The sequence below is a fragment of the Hyperoodon ampullatus genome (assembly GCF_949752795.1).
Source record: "Hyperoodon ampullatus genome assembly, chromosome: X".
Lineage (NCBI taxonomy): Eukaryota > Metazoa > Chordata > Mammalia > Artiodactyla > Ziphiidae > Hyperoodon > Hyperoodon ampullatus.
The window spans coordinates 60,982,591-61,005,648 of record NC_136913.1 but is presented as its reverse complement, the minus strand read 5'-3'; the positions used below and the strand labels follow the sequence as shown (position 1 = coordinate 61,005,648).

Sequence of the window (23,058 nt, the reverse complement as noted above, 5' to 3'; positions counted from 1 at the left end):
AGCACTTCCTTCCCTCAGCCGGGACCCAGGGCTGTACTAGCCTGAGACTCGGACAGATCTGTGTTTGAGTGCAGTGATTCTGCCTGGCACCCTTCCCAAAAGACCGGTGTTTTACTACACAAAAGGGGGTATGATGGTAGATAGGACATTCAAGGTTGGTGACTGTGTGTCCCTGTGTGTGAATAAAAGTAATCAGCGATAATCTCCCTTGAGGGAGAAAGATGTGATTCAGGGAGTAAAGGGAGTAGAGGCTGGTCCATGTTCTGTAAGGCATCGAATGAGCAAAAGCAAGGGTCGGATCTGTTTTGTTCAAGGGTTGTCGTTAAATTCCCAAAGCATAGGCGGGGGAGGATGCAGAAGTCACCAAACCCCACGGCAGGGTGTCGGGATGCTCGAAATGTTGGATTCGCTGGAGGAGGCTCTCGATCCTACTCTGTGATCCTATGATGTCTGACAGCTACTGTGGTTGTGGATGGAATGAGATTGGGAAGAGTGGCTCCTCAGAGTAGCTCATCTTAGAATCAGGGGACCCATATAAGAGACCACCCAACATGAGCTACCCGGGACAGGGGCAGGGTGGGCGCAGTGAGGATGGGAAGTAAGGAGTGACTGCGCCTGGACAATGGGGAGAACTTGGGTCCACCCTTCCCCCATATTCTCACAGTGACTCGCTTCCAGAGTCCATGGCATGAGCTCAGGTGGACAGACCACATGTGGGATGGGGCAGTCACAGACCTCAGGGTCAGAAAAGAACATTCGTGGGACTTAATCCACTCAAACCCCTCCCTGGAGAAGGTGGGCTTGATTGCTGCCCAGGCCTCTGGCTGGATTCCTAGGATGTACCCAGTGCCCCCCCCCAGTCCAGCCTGTACCAGGCTTATGTTCTAGCCCCTCTTGCTTCGGCACTGCTCCCCACTGAGCTGAGGCCATTACCAATGAGTGTGTGTGCACTTCGAGGAAACAGAGCCAGCTTAGACTATGGACCTGCCTCTAACCTGTAGAGACAGTCATTCCAGGTCTTGTGTCCCTGCAGACACTCTGGAGAGTGTGAAGCTAAGTACAGGCTGGAGACCACCATCACAGGAACTCTCTTCCCAGTGCACACTATGGAGGGTATGGGACCAGCTCAGTGGTATGGCACCATCCCTTCCGGCCTGAACCGCTCTGGCTCAGAGCCCATTCCCTCTAGCCTCTAACCACAGTGTGCACACTGGGGGAAAAGTGAAACCAGAAGAGAAATACTGCCCCAAGCCCTCAGGACCCGGCTATATCCCAGACCAATGTGGAGACTGCCATCACACCTGGGAGAAACCCAACTTCCTCAGGGCTCTTAACTCTGGCCCCTCAGGTCCCAACCCCACACCTGAAAGGGCAGTGAGGGCCATTGAGCAGAGAAGCAGCCCCAGCTCACACCTTATTCTGGCTCTAGCCCCTTCAACTCCAGACCTGTTTCCCACCCGGGCAGTGACTGCCACCACGCCCTAGGGGAAGATGCAGCCCATGCTCACTTCATATCTAGCTCTCCCTCCAGAGCCACTGGGCACATGCAGACTGAACAGGGATGGTCCCACACAAGAACACACCCTCAAGACTGGGATAGATAACTGTCTCACCTAATTTCATAGAGACAGAGAAAGTTTTAAAAAGATGAGTAGACAGGGGAACATGTTTCAAATTAAAGACAAGAAAACATGCTGAAAAAAACCCTAAGGAAACTGATAAATAATTTAACTGATGAAGAGTTCATAGCAGTAGTAATATGAATGCTAACTGAACTGGGGCAAAGAATAGATGAACACAGTGAGAATTTTTAACAAAGAACTAGAAAATATGAAAAGGACAAGTCAGAGCCGAATATAATAACTGAAATTACAAATACACTAGAGGGAATTAACAGCAGATTAGGTGACAGAGAAGAACACATAAGCAGTCTGGAAAGTAGAATAATGGAAATCACTCAATCATAAGTGCAAAAAACAATTTTTTTAATGCGAATAATTTAAGGGAGCTGTGGGACAACATCAAGCATACTCACATTTGCATTATAGGGGTCCCAGAGGAGAAGAGAGAGAGAAAGGGGTTGAAAATGTATTTGATGAAATTATGGCTGAAAACTTCCCTAATCTGAAGAAAGAAACACAGAGGAAGCACAGAGAGTCCCAAACAAAATGAACCCATACACACCCACATCAAGACATATAATTAAAAGGGCAAAAGTTAAAGAGAGAATTCTAAAGGTAGCAAGAGAAAAACAAGAGTCACATACAAGGGAAGTCCCATAAGCCTATCAGCTAATTTTTCTGCATAAACTTTGCATGTCAGAAGGGAGTGGCAGGATAAGATTTAAAGTGCTGAGAGGGAAAACCCTACAACCTAGGATACTTTACCCAGCAAGGGTATCATTCAGAATTGAAGGAGAGATAAAGGCTTCTCAGACAAGCAAAAATTAAAAGAGTTCATCAATACTAGACCAACCTTACAAGAAGGGTTAAAAGGTCTTCTTGAAGTAAAAAAAAAAAAAAAAAAAAAAAAAAAAAAAAAAAAAAAAAAAAACACTGGCTACAACAGGAAATAAGGAATTAAAGGACGGGGAAAATATACTGGTGAAGCAATTATATCATAAAGGCTGTGTATTTACCAGTTAAATAAGCTAGTACAAAGGTTAAAAGACAAAAATTGTAAAATCAACTGTAACTACAATAAACAGTTAAATGATAGACATGAAGATGTGAAATATGACATCAAAAACACAAAATGCTGGGAGGTGAGTAAAAAATGTAGAGCTTTCAGAATGTGTTTGAATATATATGACTATCGGTTTAAATCAAATAGTTATAGGTCAACATAAATGAACTCCATGGTAACCATAAATCAAAGACCTACTATAGATATACCAAAACTAGAGAGAAAGGAACACAAACATAACACTGAAGAAAATCATCAAACCACAAGAGAGACACTAAAAGAAGAAAGCATCCTCCTGACTTCAAACTGCAAGTTGCAGAACGATGGCCTCAAGATACACATTAGTAAATGTTTTTAAATCCCAAATGAATCCTACCTAATATTTGATAACCTTTGGGTGTATGTTTCAATGTCTGAAAGACAGTTTTCACCAGATGTTAAAGTTGTGGGATAGCTTCTAACAGGACCCAATAGGTTTATACAACAAATTTATGACCTTGGATCTCCCCAGATTGGTTAGGAAGGTGTACAATTGGTTTCCTTTAGGCTCAATGTCACCTACAGGTAGCCTTGAAAACAGCCGCTGTCATCCTGCTTTCAATGTGGGCATGTTGGGTTCAATCAGTTTTCCAATGGTATGATTATTTGGCTGCAATATTTATTCCTTCACTTGGAATAGAAGATATCATTACTCATATAGAGGCTTTAACAAAATTCACCCAGCAAGCCTTAAATGATAGTAACCAAGCCGTGTGTTTGCTCAGTTCAGAAATTTCCATGATGAGAAAAGCAGTCCTACAGAACTGCATGGCCCTCAATATTCTAACAGCTTCCCAAAGGGGAGCTTATGCTGTAATACATAGTGAATGTTTTGTTCTTATACCTGATGAGTCTTCTAATGCAACCCCCGCTTATGATGCGTATGAAAAATTGGATTTCCACTCTGAATGATCGTCTTCCCAGTTTAAGGGAAAGGCTAGGAAAATGGTATGGTTCCAGAGGATATTGGCTTAAATCTTTACTAATGATATTGTTGCTCCTATTTCCAACTTTGATTACAGTTTGTGTAACTTATAAAGTTTTAGTTTCTTGTTTTTTGCACTGTGTATCACCTGCTCCTACTAAGATAATGATATCTAAACAACTGGAAACTATTGATCACATCTATAGTTCTCTATAAAATAATGGACATGCACAATGCACATGCAAGGTAAAATTGGTGCAAGTCCTATTGGACAACTTGGAATTGGCCGTTAGTCCTTGCCAGACATCTTACTAGTAGCACCCCCTAAAAGGAAAGAAAGAACCGGGCTATTAGGACCCAGCATCGAGGGACATGATGGACCCAAGGCACGTAAAGAACCACCCTAGCATTTAGGGACCAAATACTTGATCACCTAATGCTTTCTATTGAAAGATTAATGATCAAAAGTGGAATTAATGAAATAAAATTATTTTCAGGCAGGACAAGAAACATTTTAAACATAAAATTCTCTCTCTGCCCATTTGAGCCACTACCCCCTCCCCTTTAGTGTGATTTGTGCATCACATTATACATTAACTAGATCCCCTTAAAAGATACAGGAATGCCCACACACCAAAAAAAAAAGAAAAGAAAAAAAAAGAAAGAAAGAAAGAAAGAAAGAAAGAAAGAAAAGAAAGAAAGAAAGAAGAAAAAGAAATTTCCTCCTGGAATCAGCGAGGTAACTCCTTAAGAGATAACTTTCCTTTCTCAATCCTGTAATGCCTCATTAATACCCACTACTCGCCTTGTTGGACTATGTAAACTATTAATATGCTACTTTGTCTCAAAAACTTATATCACGGTTTTACCTCCAATGGGTGGAACAGTCCTCAGAGTTTTCTGAAGATTGTCTCCCAGGTTATAGTCCTCAGGTTGGCTCAAATAAAAATTTCCATTTTTCTTCGATTGACTATTGATTAATTTTCTTGGACAACACAATGAAACCAAACGATGGTTTTTTAAAAAGATAACAAATCACAAACCTTAGGCAGACTGACCAAGAAAAAAAAAAGATTCCTAAGGAATCCCTAAAATCAGGGCTGAAAAGGGAGACATCACCATTGAGCCTATTGAATTTAAAAAAACATAAGAAAATAGTATGAAAAATTTTATACCAACAAATTAGACACATATATGCAATGAAAACATTTGTAGAGAGACACAAACTTCAAAACAGACTCAATAATAGACAATCAATTAAATTAATAATTAAAAATATTCCCACAATGATGCTCCTGTCCAGATGGCATCACTGCTGAATGCTATCAAACATTTCAGACGGAAATAATAGCAACACTCCAGAAATTCTTCCAGAAAATAGAAGAGGAATGAACACTTTCAAAATAGCTCTAGTAGGCCAATATTACTGTAGTGTGAGCCTCTGACAGTTTTTTTTTTCTTAATTGTAATGCAAGTGCCTGACATTAAGCTTTTGATTGCTGAGGCACCACTTCAAAGACAGCTATATCAAAAAGAACAAACTGCCAACTACACGACTAGGTAAAGAGTCAGGCCACCACACCCCTGAAGTTTCCTTTGTTTTAGAGATCTCTGATTGACTTAGATAACTGACCCTTTGGCTGCTTGTTTTTCCCTTCTTGTGCTTTAATTCCCATTCTGTGTTAAATTCATCAATAAAGAGTGAATCTGAGAAACCCTAGGCCCCTCACTCTTGACCCCGATAAAAACATAACCCCAGGGCCCAGCTCTCTTTCTCCACCCACAACCTTTCTGTGTGGTCCAAGGCATGCCATGTACCCTCCATGACTTATGAGTAATAAACTTCGTCCTTTCACAGCCTCCTAAAGGTTATTGCTGAGGTGCATCTTGCAATTATAATAAGAACCACAAGGGCTAGTTCAACCACAACATTGGATCTGAAAGGGGAAATATCTGTGGGGGCTCGCCTTGGAGTACAGATAAGTGCCTCCAGGTATTTCTAGCTGACAGTATCACTATCGATTGGCTGAGACCAGCACAATTAGCCTGATGCCCAAAACACACAAAGACATCCAAAATAAAGAAAATTGCATACCAATCTTTCTCATGAATATAGATGAAATAACCCTCAAGAAAATATTAACAAACTGAATTCAGAAACATATAAAAAGGATTATATACCATAACCAAGTGGGATTTATTCTAGAAATACAAGGTTGGTTTAACATCTAAAAATCAATTTATGTAATACACTAGTTTAAAAGAAGAAAGCACTGAAACATTATCATATTAACTGACACAGAAAGAGCATGTGACAAAATTCCACCACCTTTCATGATAAAAACAATTTAAAAAACCTAGGAATAGAAAGAAATTTCTTCAGCATCATAAAGGATATCTATGAAAAACCTACAGCTAACATCATATTTAGTAGTGAAAGACTGCATACCTTTTCCCTAAAGTCAGCAACAAAGACATGTTCACTACTTTTATTCATTATTGCACTGGAAGTTTGAGCCAGTTCAAACAGGGAAGAAGAAGAACTAAAAGTCATCCAGATAGGAAATAAAAAGGGAGTTTGTTTTATTCTCAGATGACATGATTTCATATGCAGACAATCCTAAGGAATCCACAAAAACGGATCTAACGGTAGAACTAATAAAGAAGTTCAACAGATCACAGAATACAAGAGTAATATATAAAACAAATTTTATTGCTATATACATGTAGCAAATAATCCAAAAATGAAATTAAGGAACACTTAATTCTAGCTACAATAGCATCAAAAAGAATAAAATGCTTAGGCATATATTTAACAAACCAAATGTAATACTTATGCACTGAGAAACACAAATTGATGTTTGTTGAGAGAAATTAAAGATGATCGAAATAAATGCAAAGGCATTGCATGCTCATGGTTGTAAGACTCAATATTTGGGCCTCTCTGGTGGCGCAGTGGTTGAGAGTCCGCCTGCCGATGCAGGGGACACGGGTTCGTGCCCCAGTTCGGGAAGATCCCACATGCCGCGGAGTGGCTGGGCCCTTGAGCCATGGCCGCTGAGCTTGAGCGTCCGGAGCCTGTGCTCCGCAACGGGAGAGGCCACAACAGTGAGAGGCCCGCGTACCGCAAAAAAAAAAAAAAAAAAAAAAAAAAAAAAAAAAAAAAAACACTGGCTACAACAGGAAATAAGGAATTAAAGGACGGGGAAAATATACTGGTGAAGCAATTATATCATAAAGGCTGTGTATTTACCAGTTAAATAAGCTAGTACAAAGGTTAAAAGACAAAAATTGTAAAATCAACTGTAACTACAATAAACAGTTAAATGATAGACATGAAGATGTGAAATATGACATCAAAAACACAAAATGCTGGGAGGTGAGTAAAAAATGTAGAGCTTTCAGAATGTGTTTGAATATATATGACTATCGGTTTAAATCAAATAGTTATAGGTCAACATAAATGAACTCCATGGTAACCATAAATCAAAGACCTACTATAGATATACCAAAACTAGAGAGAAAGGAACACAAACATAACACTGAAGAAAATCATCAAACCACAAGAGAGACACTAAAAGAAGAAAGCATCCTCCTGACTTCAAACTGCAAGTTGCAGAACGATGGCCTCAAGATACACATTAGTAAATGTTTTTAAATCCCAAATGAATCCTACCTAATATTTGATAACCTTTGGGTGTATGTTTCAATGTCTGAAAGACAGTTTTCACCAGATGTTAAAGTTGTGGGATAGCTTCTAACAGGACCCAATAGGTTTATACAACAAATTTTTGACCTTGGATCTCCCCAGATTGGTTAGGAAGGTGTACAATTGGTTTCCTTTAGGCTCAATGTCACCTACAGGTAGCCTTGAAAACAGCCGCTGTCATCCTGCTTTCAATGTGGGCATGTTGGGTTCAATCAGTTTTCCAATGGTATGATTATTTGGCTGCAATATTTATTCCTTCACTTGGAATAGAAGATATCATTACTCATATAGAGGCTTTAACAAAATTCACCCAGCAAGCCTTAAATGATAGTAACCAAGCCGTGTGTTTGCTCAGTTCAGAAATTTCCATGATGAGAAAAGCAGTCCTACAGAACTGCATGGCCCTCAATATTCTAACAGCTTCCCAAAGGGGAGCTTATGCTGTAATACATAGTGAATGTTTTGTTCTTATACCTGATGAGTCTTCTAATGCAACCCCCGCTTATGATGCGTATGAAAAATTGGATTTCCACTCTGAATGATCGTCTTCCCAGTTTAAGGGAAAGGCTAGGAAAATGGTATGGTTCCAGAGGATATTGGCTTAAATCTTTACTAATGATATTGTTGCTCCTATTTCCAACTTTGATTACAGTTTGTGTAACTTATAAAGTTTTAGTTTCTTGTTTTTTGCACCGTGTATCACCTGCTCCTACTAAGATAATGATATCTAAACAACTGGAAACTATTGATCACATCTATAGTTCTCTATAAAATAATGGACATGCACAATGCACATGCAAGGTAAAATTGGTGCAAGTCCTATTGGACAACTTGGAATTGGCCGTTAGTCCTTGCCAGACATCTTACTAGTAGCACCCCCTAAAAGGAAAGAAAGAACCGGGCTATTAGGACCCAGCATCGAGGGACATGATGGACCCAAGGCACGTAAAGAACCACCCTAGCATTTAGGGACCAAATACTTGATCACCTAATGCTTTCTATTGAAAGATTAATGATCAAAAGTGGAATTAATGAAATAAAATTATTTTCAGGCAGGACAAGAAACATTTTAAACATAAAATTCTCTCTCTGCCCATTTGAGCCACTACCCTCTCCCCTTTAGTGTGATTTGTGCATCACATTATACATTAACTAGATCCCCTTAAAAGATACAGGAATGCCCACACACCAAAAAAAAGAAAAGAAAAAAAAAGAAAGAAAGAAAGAAAGAAAGAAAGAAAGAAAGAAAGAAAGAAAGAAAGAAAGAAAGAAAAGAAAGAAAGAAAGAAGAAAAAGAAATTTCCTCCTGGAATCAGCGAGGTAACTCCTTAAGAGATAACTTTCCTTTCTCAATCCTGTAATGCCTCATTAATACCCACTACTCGCCTTGTTGGACTATGTAAACTATTAATATGCTACTTTGTCTCAAAAACTTATATCACGGTTTTACCTCCAATGGGTGGAACAGTCCTCAGAGTTTTCTGAAGATTGTCTCCCAGGTTATAGTCCTCAGGTTGGCTCAAATAAAAATTTCCATTTTTCTTCGATTGACTATTGATTAATTTTCTTGGACAACACAATGAAACCAAACGATGGTTTTTTAAAAAGATAACAAATCACAAACCTTAGGCAGACTGACCAAGAAAAAAAAAAGATTCCTAAGGAATCCCTAAAATCAGGGCTGAAAAGGGAGACATCACCATTGAGCCTATTGAATTTAAAAAAACATAAGAAAATAGTATGAAAAATTTTATACCAACAAATTAGACACATATATGCAATGAAAACATTTGTAGAGAGACACAAACTTCAAAACAGACTCAATAATAGACAATCAATTAAATTAATAATTAAAAATATTCCCACAATGATGCTCCTGTCCAGATGGCATCACTGCTGAATGCTATCAAACATTTCAGACGGAAATAATAGCAACACTCCAGAAATTCTTCCAGAAAATAGAAGAGGAATGAACACTTTCAAAATAGCTCTAGTAGGCCAATATTACTGTAGTGTGAGCCTCTGACAGTTTTTTTTTTCTTAATTGTAATGCAAGTGCCTGACATTAAGCTTTTGATTGCTGAGGCACCACTTCAAAGACAGCTATATCAAAAAGAACAAACTGCCAACTACACGACTAGGTAAAGAGTCAGGCCACCACACCCCTGAAGTTTCCTTTGTTTTAGAGATCTCTGATTGACTTAGATAACTGACCCTTTGGCTGCTTGTTTTTCCCTTCTTGTGCTTTAATTCCCATTCTGTGTTAAATTCATCAATAAAGAGTGAATCTGAGAAACCCTAGGCCCCTCACTCTTGACCCCGATAAAAACATAACCCCAGGGCCCAGCTCTCTTTCTCCACCCACAACCTTTCTGTGTGGTCCAAGGCATGCCATGTACCCTCCATGACTTATGAGTAATAAACTTCGTCCTTTCACAGCCTCCTAAAGGTTATTGCTGAGGTGCATCTTGCAATTATAATAAGAACCACAAGGGCTAGTTCAACCACAACATTGGTTCTGAAAGGGGAAATATCTGTGGGGGCTCGCCTTGGAGTACAGATAAGTGCCTCCAGGTATTTCTAGCTGACAGTATCACTATCGATTGGCTGAGACCAGCACAATTACCCTGATGCCCAAAACACACAAAGACATCCAAAATAAAGAAAATTGCATACCAATCTTTCTCATGAATATAGATGAAATAACCCTCAAGAAAATATTAACAAACTGAATTCAGAAACATATAAAAAGGATTATATACCATAACCAAGTGGGATTTATTCTAGAAATACAAGGTTGGTTTAACATCTAAAAATCAATTTATGTAATACACTAGTTTAAAAGAAGAAAGCACTGAAACATTATCATATTAACTGACACAGAAAGAGCATGTGACAAAATTCCACCACCTTTCATGATAAAAACAATTAAAAAAACCTAGGAATAGAAAGAAATTTCTTCAGCATCATAAAGGATATCTATGAAAAACCTACAGCTAACATCATATTTAGTAGTGAAAGACTGCATACCTTTTCCCTAAAGTCAGCAACAAAGACATGTTCACTACTTTTATTCATTATTGCACTGGAAGTTTGAGCCAGTTCAAACAGGGAAGAAGAAGAACTAAAAGTCATCCAGATAGGAAATAAAAAGGGAGTTTGTTTTATTCTCAGATGACATGATTTCATATGCAGACAATCCTAAGGAATCCACAAAAACGGATCTAACGGTAGAACTAATAAAGAAGTTCAACAGATCACAGAATACAAGAGTAATATATAAAACAAATTTTATTGCTATATACATGTAGCAAATAATCCAAAAATGAAATTAAGGAACACTTAATTCTAGCTACAATAGCATCAAAAAGAATAAAATGCTTAGGCATATATTTAACAAACCAAATGTAATACTTATGCACTGAGAAACACAAATTGATGTTTGTTGAGAGAAATTAAAGATGATCGAAATAAATGCAAAGGCATTGCATGCTCATGGTTGTAAGACTCAATATTTATATGGTAATTCTCCCCAAATTGACATATAGATTCAAGTCAATCTCTATCGAAATTTCAGCAGGCTTTCTTTGTAGAAACTCACAGGCTGATCCAGAAAATTCATATGGAAATGAAAAACAAAACAAAACAGAATATCCAAAACTACTTCAAAAAAGAACAAACTTGGAAGATTCCACTTTCTGATTTCAAAACTTACGATAAAAATACAGATAATCAAGTTAGTGTGATACTGACATAGAGATAGATCAATGGAACAGAATCGAGAGTTTAGAAATAACGAACTCTCCTTATATTTATGGTCAATGATTTTCAATTCAATGGGGAAAGGATAGTCTTTTCAACATATGGTGCTGGCACAACTGGATATCATGCAAAAATACAAACTTAGAACCTTACTTCACAGCACACACAAAACTTAATGCAAAATGGATCAGAGACTTAAAAGTAAAACCTACAACTATAAATCTGTTAAAAGAAACCCTAGGAGAAAAATATTTGTACGCAGGAGCTAGGCGATGATTTCTTAGATACAACACCAAAAGCATGATCCATAAAAGAAAAACTTGATAAATTGGACTTCGTCAAAATTTAAAACATTTATGCTTCAGAAGGCACTATTCAGAAAATGAAAAGACAAGGTACAGACTGGGAGAAAATATTTGAAAGTCACAGATCTAACAAAGAACTTGTATGCAGAATAAAGAAGAAGAATAATAAATAAATAAGAAAATGATCCCATTAAAAAATTGGGTAAAAGATTTGTATAGACATTTAACCAAAGAAGGTATAGAAATGGTTAATAAGCATATGAAAGGATGTTCACAACCACTAGTCAGTAGGGAAATATAAATCAAAACCATAATGAGATACCATGTTGCAAAAACAATAGGATGGCTATAATCCAAAATACAGATAATAACAAATATTTGGGTTTGGAGAAATTTGAATCCTCATGCACTTCTGGTGATAATGTAAAATAGTTGAATCTTTTTGGAAAATATTCTGGTGTTTTCTTAAAAAGTTAAACATAGAGTTACCATATGATCCAGAATGTCCATTCCTAGGGATCTACCGAAGAGAACTGAAAACACATGTTCACACAAAAACTCATGAACTCAAAATGTATATGAATATGCTTAACAGCATTGAGTTTGGGAATATTATCCATAACATTCCCAAACTAAACACAACCCAAATGCCCATAAACTGATGAATGTATAAATAGAATGTGGTATACCCATACCATGGAATATTATTTGGCAATAAAAATAACTGAAGTACTGATACATGCTACAACATGGGTGAACCTCGAAAACATTACATTAAGTGAAAGAAGCCAGACAACATGTACTATATATTGTGTGATTCCATTTATACAAAATTTCCTAAATAGGCAAATCATAGAGACAGAAAGTAGTTTATTACTTGCCTATAGGGCTGGGGGTGGGTTGGGGGGTTCGGGGAGTTGGGTAAGGGATACAGGGTGTCTTCTTGGGCTAACAAAAATATCCTAAAATTGATTGTGATAGATGCACAACTGTGAATATACGAAAAGCCATTGAATAAGGCACTTTATTTTTAATTCATTTTTATTGCAAAAACACATAATAGGAAACCTACCTTATTAACAATTTTTTAGTGTACAGTGTTGTTAACTATATGAACATTGTTGTAATAAGAACTCTGGAATTCTTCATCTTGCATGACTGCAAATCTATACTCGTGGAACAACAACTCCCCATTTCCCCCTCCCCCAAGCCCTTGGCAACCAGGATTCTACTTTCTGCTTCTAAGAGTTTGACTACTTTAGGTACCCCATATAAGTGGAAACATGCACTATTTGTCCTTTGTGAGTGGCTTACTTCACTTAGTATAATATCCTCAAAGTTCATCCATACTACAGCATATAGCAAGATTTCCTTCTTTTTAAAGGCTGAATAATATTCTCTTATATGTATACATTATATACACCACCTTTTATCTATTCACCTGTTGATAGATATTTAGGTTGTCTTCACCCCTTGGCTATTGTGAATAATGCTACAGTGAACATGGGAGTGCAATGATCTATGCAAGATCCTGATTTCAATTATTTTGTAATGTAAATGTAAATATACGGAAGTGAGAATGCTGGATCATATGGGAGTTCTATTTTTATTTTTTTAGGAACTTCCATACTGTTTTCCATGGCGGGTGCACAATTTTACACTCCCACCAGCAATGCACAAGGAATTCATTTTCTTCACTACCTTGCCAACACTTGCTATTTTGAGTTGTTGTTTTTTTTAATACTGGCCATGTTAACAGTTGTGAGGTGATAACTCATTGTGGTTTTGAATTGCATTTCCCTGTTGACTAGTGATGTTGAGCATTTTTCATATACCTGTAGGCCATTTATGTGTCTTCTTTGGAGAAATATCTAATCAATTCCTTTGTCCATTTTTAAATTGTGTTATTTGGGTTTTGTCTGTTTCTTTGTTTTTGAAAGCATAAGCCACAGACTGGGAAACAATATTTGCAAAGCACACATGATAAAAAACTTGTATCCGAAAGAGATAAACAACATTCGATATTCAGTAATGAGAAATCAAACAACACAATAAACAATGAGCAAAAAAAAAAAAATCGAACTGACATTGTGCTTACTGGATGGTCAGTAAGCTACTGAGAAGATGTTTCACCTCATTAGTCATTAGGGAAATAACTAAAGCCAGAATGAAATACGACAACATAGCTATAAACATGGCTGAAATAAAAACAAAATACAGACAATACCAAGTGCTAGACAGACTGAGGAACAGCTAGAACTCTCCTGCATTGTTGGTGAGAATGCAAAAAATGGTATAGACTCTCTGGAAACAGTTAAAAATACACTAACGATTCAATCCAGCAAGTTAACTCCTAGATATTTACCCAAGAGAAATGAAAACTCATATTCACAAAAAATCTGTATGCAAATGTTCATAGCACTTTTCTTAGATGCTTGGGTGACTGCACACTGGCACCGGACACAGACATATCTAGGACTACTGGACACAGTTTCTGAGCTGACATTGATCCCGGAAGCCCAAAGTGTCATGATGGGGCCCCATTAGAGTGGGGCTTATGAGGTTCTGGCAGTAAAAGGAGTTGGGGATAGAGATCAGTTCACGGTGAGCTGACTGGGTCCCTGGACAAACATAGTGGTCATTTCTCCAGTCCCCAAGCTGATAATTCTAAGTGATACACTTGGCAGTTGGAGCAATGACCTACACATTGGGTCATTGGTCTGTGGAGTAAGAGCTATCACGGTGGGGAAAGCCAGGAGGAACCTCTGCCACTGGCTCCCACCCCGGGCCAAGAGAGTACGTCAAAACCAGTATTGGATCCTGGTGAGCATAACGGGGTAAAGCAGAGATTAGTGACATCATTGGAGACGTATGGGATGTATGGGAAGAGGAGGTAGGAGAGCCACAGGGACGAAGAGAGTGAAGAAGGTGAGAAGTTCCGGGAGTCTCTCTATGGGGGAGGGAGGAAGGGAATGGAACTGGTGAGAGGGAAGATGGAGGCTTCCACTGGATCCACTGGTAATGTTTCATAGGATGCTGGTGGATGCAGGAGATTTTGCTATATCCTTCCTTATCCATTTTAACATATTTGAAATAGCACACCATGCCTTAAAAAGTCACTGGGAGAAGGGGAAGAGGGCGGTATCCACAAACAGGCAGGCACCATCGGGGGCAGGCTCGAGGAGGAGGATTGCAGATTTACAGTGCACCCAGTCTCCCCTGCTCTGTAACTTCTCCAGCATGGCTAGCTTCTCAGGTGCAGAAACGCAGGCCCAGAAAACTGGGCCTTTGGGTTCCACAGGCAACAGCGGTTCAGACACGCCAGGACTCTCCAGGAGGTCAGCCAGAGCAGGATGCAGGAGAGAGAGGTGACTGAAGACAGAGGAGTATGAACGGGAAGGAGCAGAAGGAAGGTATGGGAGGAATGGAGGGGTGTCAGAGTAGGAGTTGGGTGGCAGACAAGGGAAATTCTAACACCCATGGGCCATATAGAAACCAAGGGAGGCACCACCCCCCAGACATCAGTACTGCTCAGCTCAGGGAAGCTGAGAACTGACAGTTCCAAGAAAAATTGAGAGACACCTGGCTATCCACACCGACCGCCATCACAACTGGTAGGCCTTGGTTGTGCGTCCTTCAAAACTTTAAAAACATACTTGTACATATACTTAAATGAATTCTCATATATTACATAGGATTGACTGGTGTGTGTGTGTGCCCACGCACGCAAGTGATTTAACTTACAAATGTGAATCCAAAGCCATCGTTCTGCAACTTGCAGTTTGAAGTCAGGCAGGTGCTTTCGAAAGCTGTGAGAATGGCCTGATGCATTCCGTTGGACTGCCACGCTTTATGCTACTGGATGCTAAGCCACGTTGCATTCATCCATTTCCTTACTGATGGGAATTTGGAGTGTTCCCAGGTTTTCCCATCACCAACACCCTTGTGCATGGGCTCCTGTACACTACAGGTACCAGCGTGTCTCCGGGAGAAGTACCAGGCAGCGGACTTGCCGGAACATAGAGGAAATACCTTTTTTTTTTTTTTTTTGCTTCCTTTTTAAGGTCTTCGGCTCAAAGCAAGGACTCTGGAGTCAGATTGATTGGTTTCAATCCTGCCGCTGATCCCCACGAGCCGAATGACCTTGGGCCAGTGGCTGAACCTCTCAGTGCCTGTTTGCTCACCGGTAAGAGGCCAGTAATAGTTGGTACTATAGTTCTAGGAGTGTCACGCTGATGCATTACTATTTATGCCCAGCGCTTAGAAGAGTGCCAGGCACAGAGTCCGTGCTGGCACTAAGTTGCTTTCAATGGATTCTGCCAAATTACCTCCCAAATGGGTCTCTTGCACCACCGCCACAGGGGTTTGCTCCTCACCTCTCCCACCCTCGGAATGGTTAAGCTCTTTGAAGGTTGTCAACCTAGTGTGTGAAACCCGATTCGTGGTTTTAGTTCACATCTCCAGGATCAGCGGTGGCGAGCATCTTTTGGGGTGTAACTGGCCACTGCGATTTCCTCTTCTTTGAATTTGCCTCAGAGAGTGGGAAGGGCTGATGGAGCGAGGCCAACCCCAATCTGTCCGCCAACCCCAGTCTGTCCGCCAAACCCGCCTGCCAATGACGTTTGCTGAGCCACATTTCATGGAGCAGTTGAGACAGAGACCTTACAGAACGAAAATACGATCCCTTTGCTCTCTGGCCGACCCCTGATCACTGACTGCGGGACTCCCATGCCCATTCTCCTGTTGGGTCGTAAGGCTTGCGGTGGAAGGGAGGCTGGCAAATGCTTTCGGCGCGTGCTAGGCGTCCAGTGCCTCCATCTTGACATTTCATCCTCACCACCCCTGGAGCCCGGCGCCCTCACTCCCCGACCCCCTGTATAGATGGGAAACGGAGGCTCAGAGCTGTGACTCTAACTGGAAAGGGGAGGCGGGCCGAGAGTCTTGACAGAGGGAGGCACTCCCACCATCCCCTTCACCAGCCAACTGCTCGGACCGCCCACGGGCTTGAGGGCAAAGAAGAGGTCCCCGACCTCATTGGTTAGGCCTCGAGGGGACAGGCGAACAAGGCGCCCGCTGGTTGGCGGGGGCCGGACCAATGAGGAGGCCGCGGCGCGGGCGTGGGCGGTGCTCTGAAAGTGGCGCGTCGTTTCGTTTGAGGCGAGCTCGTGCGGCGCCTGAGGTGGTTGGCGCTGCCCTCTGAGCGCCACCCGCCTCGTCCGCCGTGACCGCGACCGCGACTCGGGCCATCAACAGTCGCCCCGGTTCCGCGGCCGCCCGGGTCGCGACATGAGCTCCCCAGATGAGGTGTCTGTGTGGGGAACGGGTTTCGGCCCAGAGGGCGAGGAGCGGGCCGGCGTCCACCCGGCCGGCCGCGCAGTTCCGCGGGGACCCGACCGCGGCCCCGAGCCCAGGAAGCCGCCGAGCGGCGGGGGTGGGAGCGGCTGCCCGGATCCCAGGGGCTTCCAGTCAGAGCGGGAGATGCTGGAAGCGGGAGGGCCGGTGCTGTGTGGCCGCGAAGGCCGACCTGGCTCCCCGGCTGACGACACGAGGGACCTCCTGGACCTGGCCGAGGAGTCTGCGGCGGGCACCACGCAGCAGCTGTACGACTGGGACGTGCTGGGCTTCTGCACATACCCGTTAGCGGAGCCCTGCGCCTCCTTCGAAGTGTCCGCCGGCCTCGAGGCGGGTCCCGGCGGTCCAGGAGCGACCGCCCAGAGCTGTGGGGAAGCACCGCCGGCTCTGGCCGGCCCTCTCCACCTCGGTGGGCCCGAAGCGGGCCGGGCCTGGGGGAATCCTAAGAGAGCCACTAAGCGTAGGTTGAACGTGGCTGCGGATCACCAGCGCTTCTCCGAGGAAGGCCTGGCCCGGCAGCTATCCGACTCCGAGTCCTCAGATGAGTTCAGTGAGACAGAGCTGATGCCGGTGAGTACTTACCCCGGAGGAGGAGGCCAGGCCGAGCCCAGCAGACCCGAGGATCCCGGGGACACTCCCAGACACTCGAATTTCCCAAGTCAGGGAGAATTTCCTTCACGTGACAGGCTCGACTCTCTTCGGTTGTGGAAAGGCAGGGCGTGGGAGGGCAGGGCATCTCTTCCCCTAAGAAAATGCAGAGCGTGCTCTGGGGGAACGGGGGCAGCAAGCCCAGCTACCCGGGAGCTGCTGCTGCTGCTGCTACGGCAGGTGGCCTGCCGCAGGTCACTCCTAGGAAGAAGGGGACCCTGGAGAAGAAATCCCTCGGGGGAGCCTCCACACTTGCCCTGGGGAAAAACTTCCCTTCCTGGGGGCAGCGAATCTGGGCACCTCCGCTGGAACCGGCCACCTTCCCCCCAGTCTCTGGTATTCCGCTGCTTGGGAGATCCAAGAGGTATACCTTGGTCCCTTCCGGAACCAAACAGGCCAAGCACACCAGCGCTGGGAAGAAATCCGTGGTCACGTGGACAAGGGAGTCTGAAGCTGTGGCGGGAGAAGATAAGGACCCAAATAGAGACCCAGCCCCAAAGGGCCAAGTGAGTAGGCCAGGCTCCTCCTCTCTCCCCACTCTTCCCCGCCCCCACCACACCCAGAGCACACGTCTTCACCCATGCTGCCTCTGTCCACCCCTCAGGGGTCGTCATTGGGTGCCCCTCGGTCACTGGGTCATTATGATGCCTGATCGGGCTCCTTTTACTAGGGACAAACAGTAAGGTAGCACTTCGGGTGTGCTGGGCCTGGTTCTCCACCCTTGGCCTGTTTCCAGCGTCCTCTGAGAGACTGGGGCTGGGATGGAAGGGAGGGCTGGTAGCTGAATTGGGTCGGGGGATCCCTTAAAAGCTTCCCCAAAAAGCCTCAGTATTTAGACTCACCAGCTTCCTGAATCCTATTTCCTAGGTGTTCCCCAGACCTTCCTTGCAGGGGCCCTGGGCTTACTCAGTGCCCCACTGTTGTCCCTAGATCACCTCTGCCTGCTGGCCTGGGGCTGACGGAGGGAGAAAGTGCTAATGAGATCAGCCTTTCAGTTCCCTTCCCAATTCCCTGCCTCACCCCGGCCTGAATCACACAACTCACTCTCTCTCTCTCTCTCTCTCTCTCTCTCTCTCTCTCTCTCTCTCGCTCACACACACACACACACACACACACACACACACACACACTTCCTTAGTCCAAATCGGTGAAAAATTTTTGTTTCAGCTGCCAGCTCACAGGCCAGGGACATCTTATCCGCACATGCATTGTGGAAAAGCCAGCAGTGGCGAGGTCGACCCCAGAGGCCCCCAAGATCCAGGAAACTCAGAGCCCTTGGCCCTGAACCAGGGAGAAGTCATGCCCAGTGGGCCTGGCCCCTCAGGTGAGTGTCGTGGGTTTGATATGAGGGGAGGGGAGAGGGGTGGAGGGCAGAAAGCTCTGGCTCTGTCTCTGTTGGGGGCACAGCCTTTCTCCCAGGCAGCTTCTCCCACAGGAGACGGGGTGCCGGCAGGGCTGGCCTTGAGCCACATCATCCTGTGTGTGGTGTTTGTGCGGCGGGGCTGATCGGTGGCAGTGCCACAAACAGCTCCTCCGGGTGCAGATTTACAGGGGAACAGCCTTTTCTGTTAAGTCCTTTTCGCCCACATTGCTCTCCCACGTGCTGGCTGTGGCTGCAGCTATGGGAGGGGCGAATCCAGAGGCACATAGCTTGGGGACCACAATGGCGAAATGGCTGCCCCCGGGTAACAGAGGAGGCAGGCCCAGAGAGAAGGTTCGGGCTTCTGGACAGAGCAGGGGCGGCTGGTTGCCAGCAGAGGGTGGTGCTGCCTCACCTCACGGTAGACCCCACTTGACCCTTTCCACCTCACTGGGAGCCTGGGAAGCTGGATTGTGTGTCCTTTCCCTCTCAGGTGACTGGGAGCCACTTGACCATCCCCCAAGACCGGAAACACCGCAGCAGCCACTGGGAATGCCGAGCTGTCCTTGGGTAATGCTTCGTCTGGCTCCTGGAAATGCAGGCCCAAACTCGAGGGTGGGATCTGGGTCCAAGTTCAGCTGACATGTGTGGGGCCACCCCTCCCCTGCCCCCATCACGTACCCCATGGAGGGAGCCCACCTGCTTTCCACTGAGGAGCGCTTGCCATTCTAGCCACCCGGCTTTGGGGTGCAGGGCCCGGTGGAGAGGAGAAGGTGGAGGAGAGAGGAGGCCAGATTATACTAATCATTTCTCTTCCTCCTGTGTCTGCTGGCCTAGTGTCTCGTGCTACAGAGAGAAGTAGACGACCTTAAGAAGAAACGTGGTATGAGGAACCAGGGACGGACAGCGGTGTCTTAGTTCAGAACCCGGGTGGGCACCTGGGGTGGGGCTGGGCTGCAGGTGCAGTCGGCCTCGCAGGGACCAACATCACTGTGGGGAGGAGAACCTAGCAGGCCTGGCCCTGGAGCCGGCTGTGCATGTACAGCTGGGCGTGTGTACAAGTAGCAAAGTACTGTCTGGACTGCATGCACACTTTGCCAACCAGACCAGTCCTAGGGAATCTCGTTCTGATAGGACTTTTAGAGATGCCTCGTTGATTTTCCCTTGAACTGCTGCTTGGTGTGGCTTCTAAGGTTCTTGTTGGATTGTTTGTTTGTGTGTGTGACGAGATCTGACTGGTTGTGGCACGGCCCACAGCATCAGAGCTGCTGGCACACTTTGTTTCCCTTTAGGAACCAGTTCCACATTCAATTCAGGTGGTGGGGAGTGATCTGGCCCGGAGCTCTTTGCATCGGGTCTGGAGGGGATTTCAGGTTTCAGGGCTACGCGGTTCCTCACGGGGATAGGGGGACGGGCTTCCATATCCCTCTCTCTGGAGTGCCTACTAATGCCTGTCCCTGTTGCAGACACCATGAAGGACATGGCTCTCATGATCCTGACACTTTGAAGTGAGTGTTACACACACCGTACCCCTTCCCACAGTCCTGGCTGTTGAGCAGGGCTGGGGGCTGGCCCTGGCTTGAGGCTCTTCCCTGACTCTGCTGTTTTACAGGTTGAGCCCATCGTCTTCCTGCAAGAGGAGCAGCTGGTACCTTTGGAGCCCGGGAGCTGTGGCCAAACTCGTTCCCTCCTGTTCTGCCTCAGCTAGGGCTTCCTCTACCCTTGTTTTGCCCCCTTCCCAGTTTCACAGCAGTTTCCAAATAAAGTACCTCTAATATTATTTGTTCTGCCTTCTCTCTGGAGGGGTAGGGGTAGGGTTAGGGTGCCGGGGCGGGGCACTGCTCCACGTCAGAGCCTTTTCCAGAACAGTATCTGTCGCATCCTGTGGTGGGGACTCTGGACCAGCCTCTGCTACCATCCCTGCAGTCAAGTCAGCGGACTGCCCCAGGTCTGGGTCCTCTGTGTGCTCTCCCTGGCCACATTGACACGTCCTCCCTTGCCCCCGAAGGCCCTCTTCTAATTCTCTCCAAACCACCCTCCTCCTTTGGGGTCTGGTGGTTCCCATTCATCTCTGCCATCCACCCTCCCCATCAGCAGGAACTCATGACCCCCTTCCAGAGCTCCACTCAGGAAGCATTCACATCCTCCCTGCCCTCACCAGCTGACCACCCTCCTCCAGCCTGGTCGTCTCTATACCCTTGAGTGGAAATTGGCCCGTCAGGTTCTATGGCAAGGGTGGTTAGTAGATCTGTGTTCTTGCATGGTCCCCATCAAATACTCTTCCACCAGCCCCATGACACAGATCTTCCTGGAAATTATATTTCTGTGTCCCAGCTCAATCTCCCAGACTGCCTCTTTACGACACACGAGATTGAGTCTGAGCTCCATGTTCAATTTCCCCCTCACTGGAGGTTGGGGAGCACTTCCTTCCCTCAGCCGGGACCCAGGGCTGTACTAGCCTGAGACTCGGACAGATCTGTGTTTGAGTGCAGTGATTCTGCCTGGCACCCTTCCCAAAAGACCGGTGTTTTACTACACAAAAGGGGGTATGATGGTAGATAGGACATTCAAGGTTGGTGACTGTGTGTCCCTGTGTGTGAATAAAAGTAATCAGCGATAATCTCCCTTGAGGGAGAAAGATGTGATTCAGGGAGTAAAGGGAGTAGAGGCTGGTCCAGGTTCTGTAAGGCATCGAATGAGCAAAAGCAAGGGTCGGATCTGTTTTCTTCAAGGGTTGTCGTTAAATTCCCAAAGCATAGGCGGGGGAGGGTGCAGAAGTCACCAAACCCCACGACAGGGTGTCGGGATGCTCGAAATGTTGGATTCGCTGGAGGAGGCTCTCGATCCTACTCTGTGATCCTATGATGTCTGACAGCTACTGTGGTTGTGGATGGAATGAGATTGGGAAGAGTGGCTCCTCAGAGTAGCTCATCTTAGAATCAGGGGACCCACATAAGAGACCACCCAACATGAGCTACCCGGGACAGGGGCAGGGTGGGCGCAGTGAGGATGGGAAGTAAGGAGTGACTGCGCCTGGACAATGGGGAGCACTTGAGTCCACCCTTCCCCCATATTCTCACAGTGACTCGCTTCCAGAGTCCATGGCATGAGCTCAGGTGGACAGACCACATGTGGGATGGGGCAGTCACAGACCTCAGGGTCAGAAAAGAACATTCGTGGGACTTAATCCACTCAAACCCCTCCCTGGAGAAGGTGGGCTTGATTGCTGCCCAGGCCTCTGGCTGGATTCTTAGGATGTACCCAGTGCCCCCCCCCAGTCCAGCCTGTACCAGGCTTATGTTCTAGCCCCTCTTGCTTCGGCACTGCTCCCCACTGAGCTGAGGCCATTACCAATGAGTGTGTGTGCACTTCGAGGAAACAGAGCCAGCTTAGACTATGGACCTGCCTCTAACCTGTAGAGACAGTCATTCCAGGTCTTGTGTCCCTGCAGACACTCTAGAGAGTGTGAAGCTAAGTACAGGCTGGAGACCACCATCACAGGAACTCTCTTCCCAGTGCACACTATGGAGGGTATGGGACCAGCTCAGTGGTATGGCACCATCCCTTCTGGCCTGAACCGCTCTGGCTCAGAGCCCATTCCCTCTAGCCTCTAACCACAGTGTGCACACTGGGGGAAAAGTGAAACCAGAAGAGAAATACTGCCCCAAGCCCTCAGGACCCGGCTATATCCCAGACCAATGTGGAGACTGCCATCACACCTGGGAGAAACCCAACTTCCTCAGGGCTCTTAACTCTGGCCCCTCAGGTCCCAACCCCACACCTGAAAGGGCAGTGAGGGCCATTGAGCAGAGAAGCAGCCCCAGCTCACACCTTATTCTGGCTCTAGCCCCTTCAACTCCAGACCTGTTTCCCACCCGGGCAGTGACTGCCACCACGCCCTAGGGGAAGATGCAGCCCATGCTCACTTCATATCTAGCTCTCCCTCCAGAGCCACTGGGCACATGCAGACTGAACAGGGATGGTCCCACACAAGAACACACCCTCAAGACTGGGATAGATAACTGTCTCACCTAATTTCATAGAGACAGAGAAAGTTTTAAAAAGATGAGTAGACAGGGGAACATGTTTCAAATTAAGGACAAGAAAACATGCTGAAAAAAACCCTAAGGAAACTGATAAATAATTTAACTGATGAAGAGTTCATAGCAGTAGTAATATGAATGCTAACTGAACTGGGGCAAAGAATAGATGAACACAGTGAGAATTTTTAACAAAGAACTAGAAAATATGAAAAGGACAAGTCAGAGCCGAA

At 45.0% G+C, this 23,058-nt stretch overlaps 1 pseudogene across 1 annotated transcript; it reads left to right on the top strand.

The window, feature by feature from the left end:
- Positions 1-16,711: 16,711 nt before the first annotated feature.
- LOC307069704 (uncharacterized protein CXorf49 homolog) lies at positions 16,712-22,688 on the top strand (annotated as a pseudogene). The gene is made up of 5 exons: positions 16,712-17,931; positions 19,279-19,355; positions 20,252-20,293; positions 22,237-22,316; positions 22,393-22,688. The product of its transcript is annotated as an uncharacterized protein CXorf49 homolog (transcript).
- The last annotated feature ends 370 nt before the right edge of the window (positions 22,689-23,058 follow it).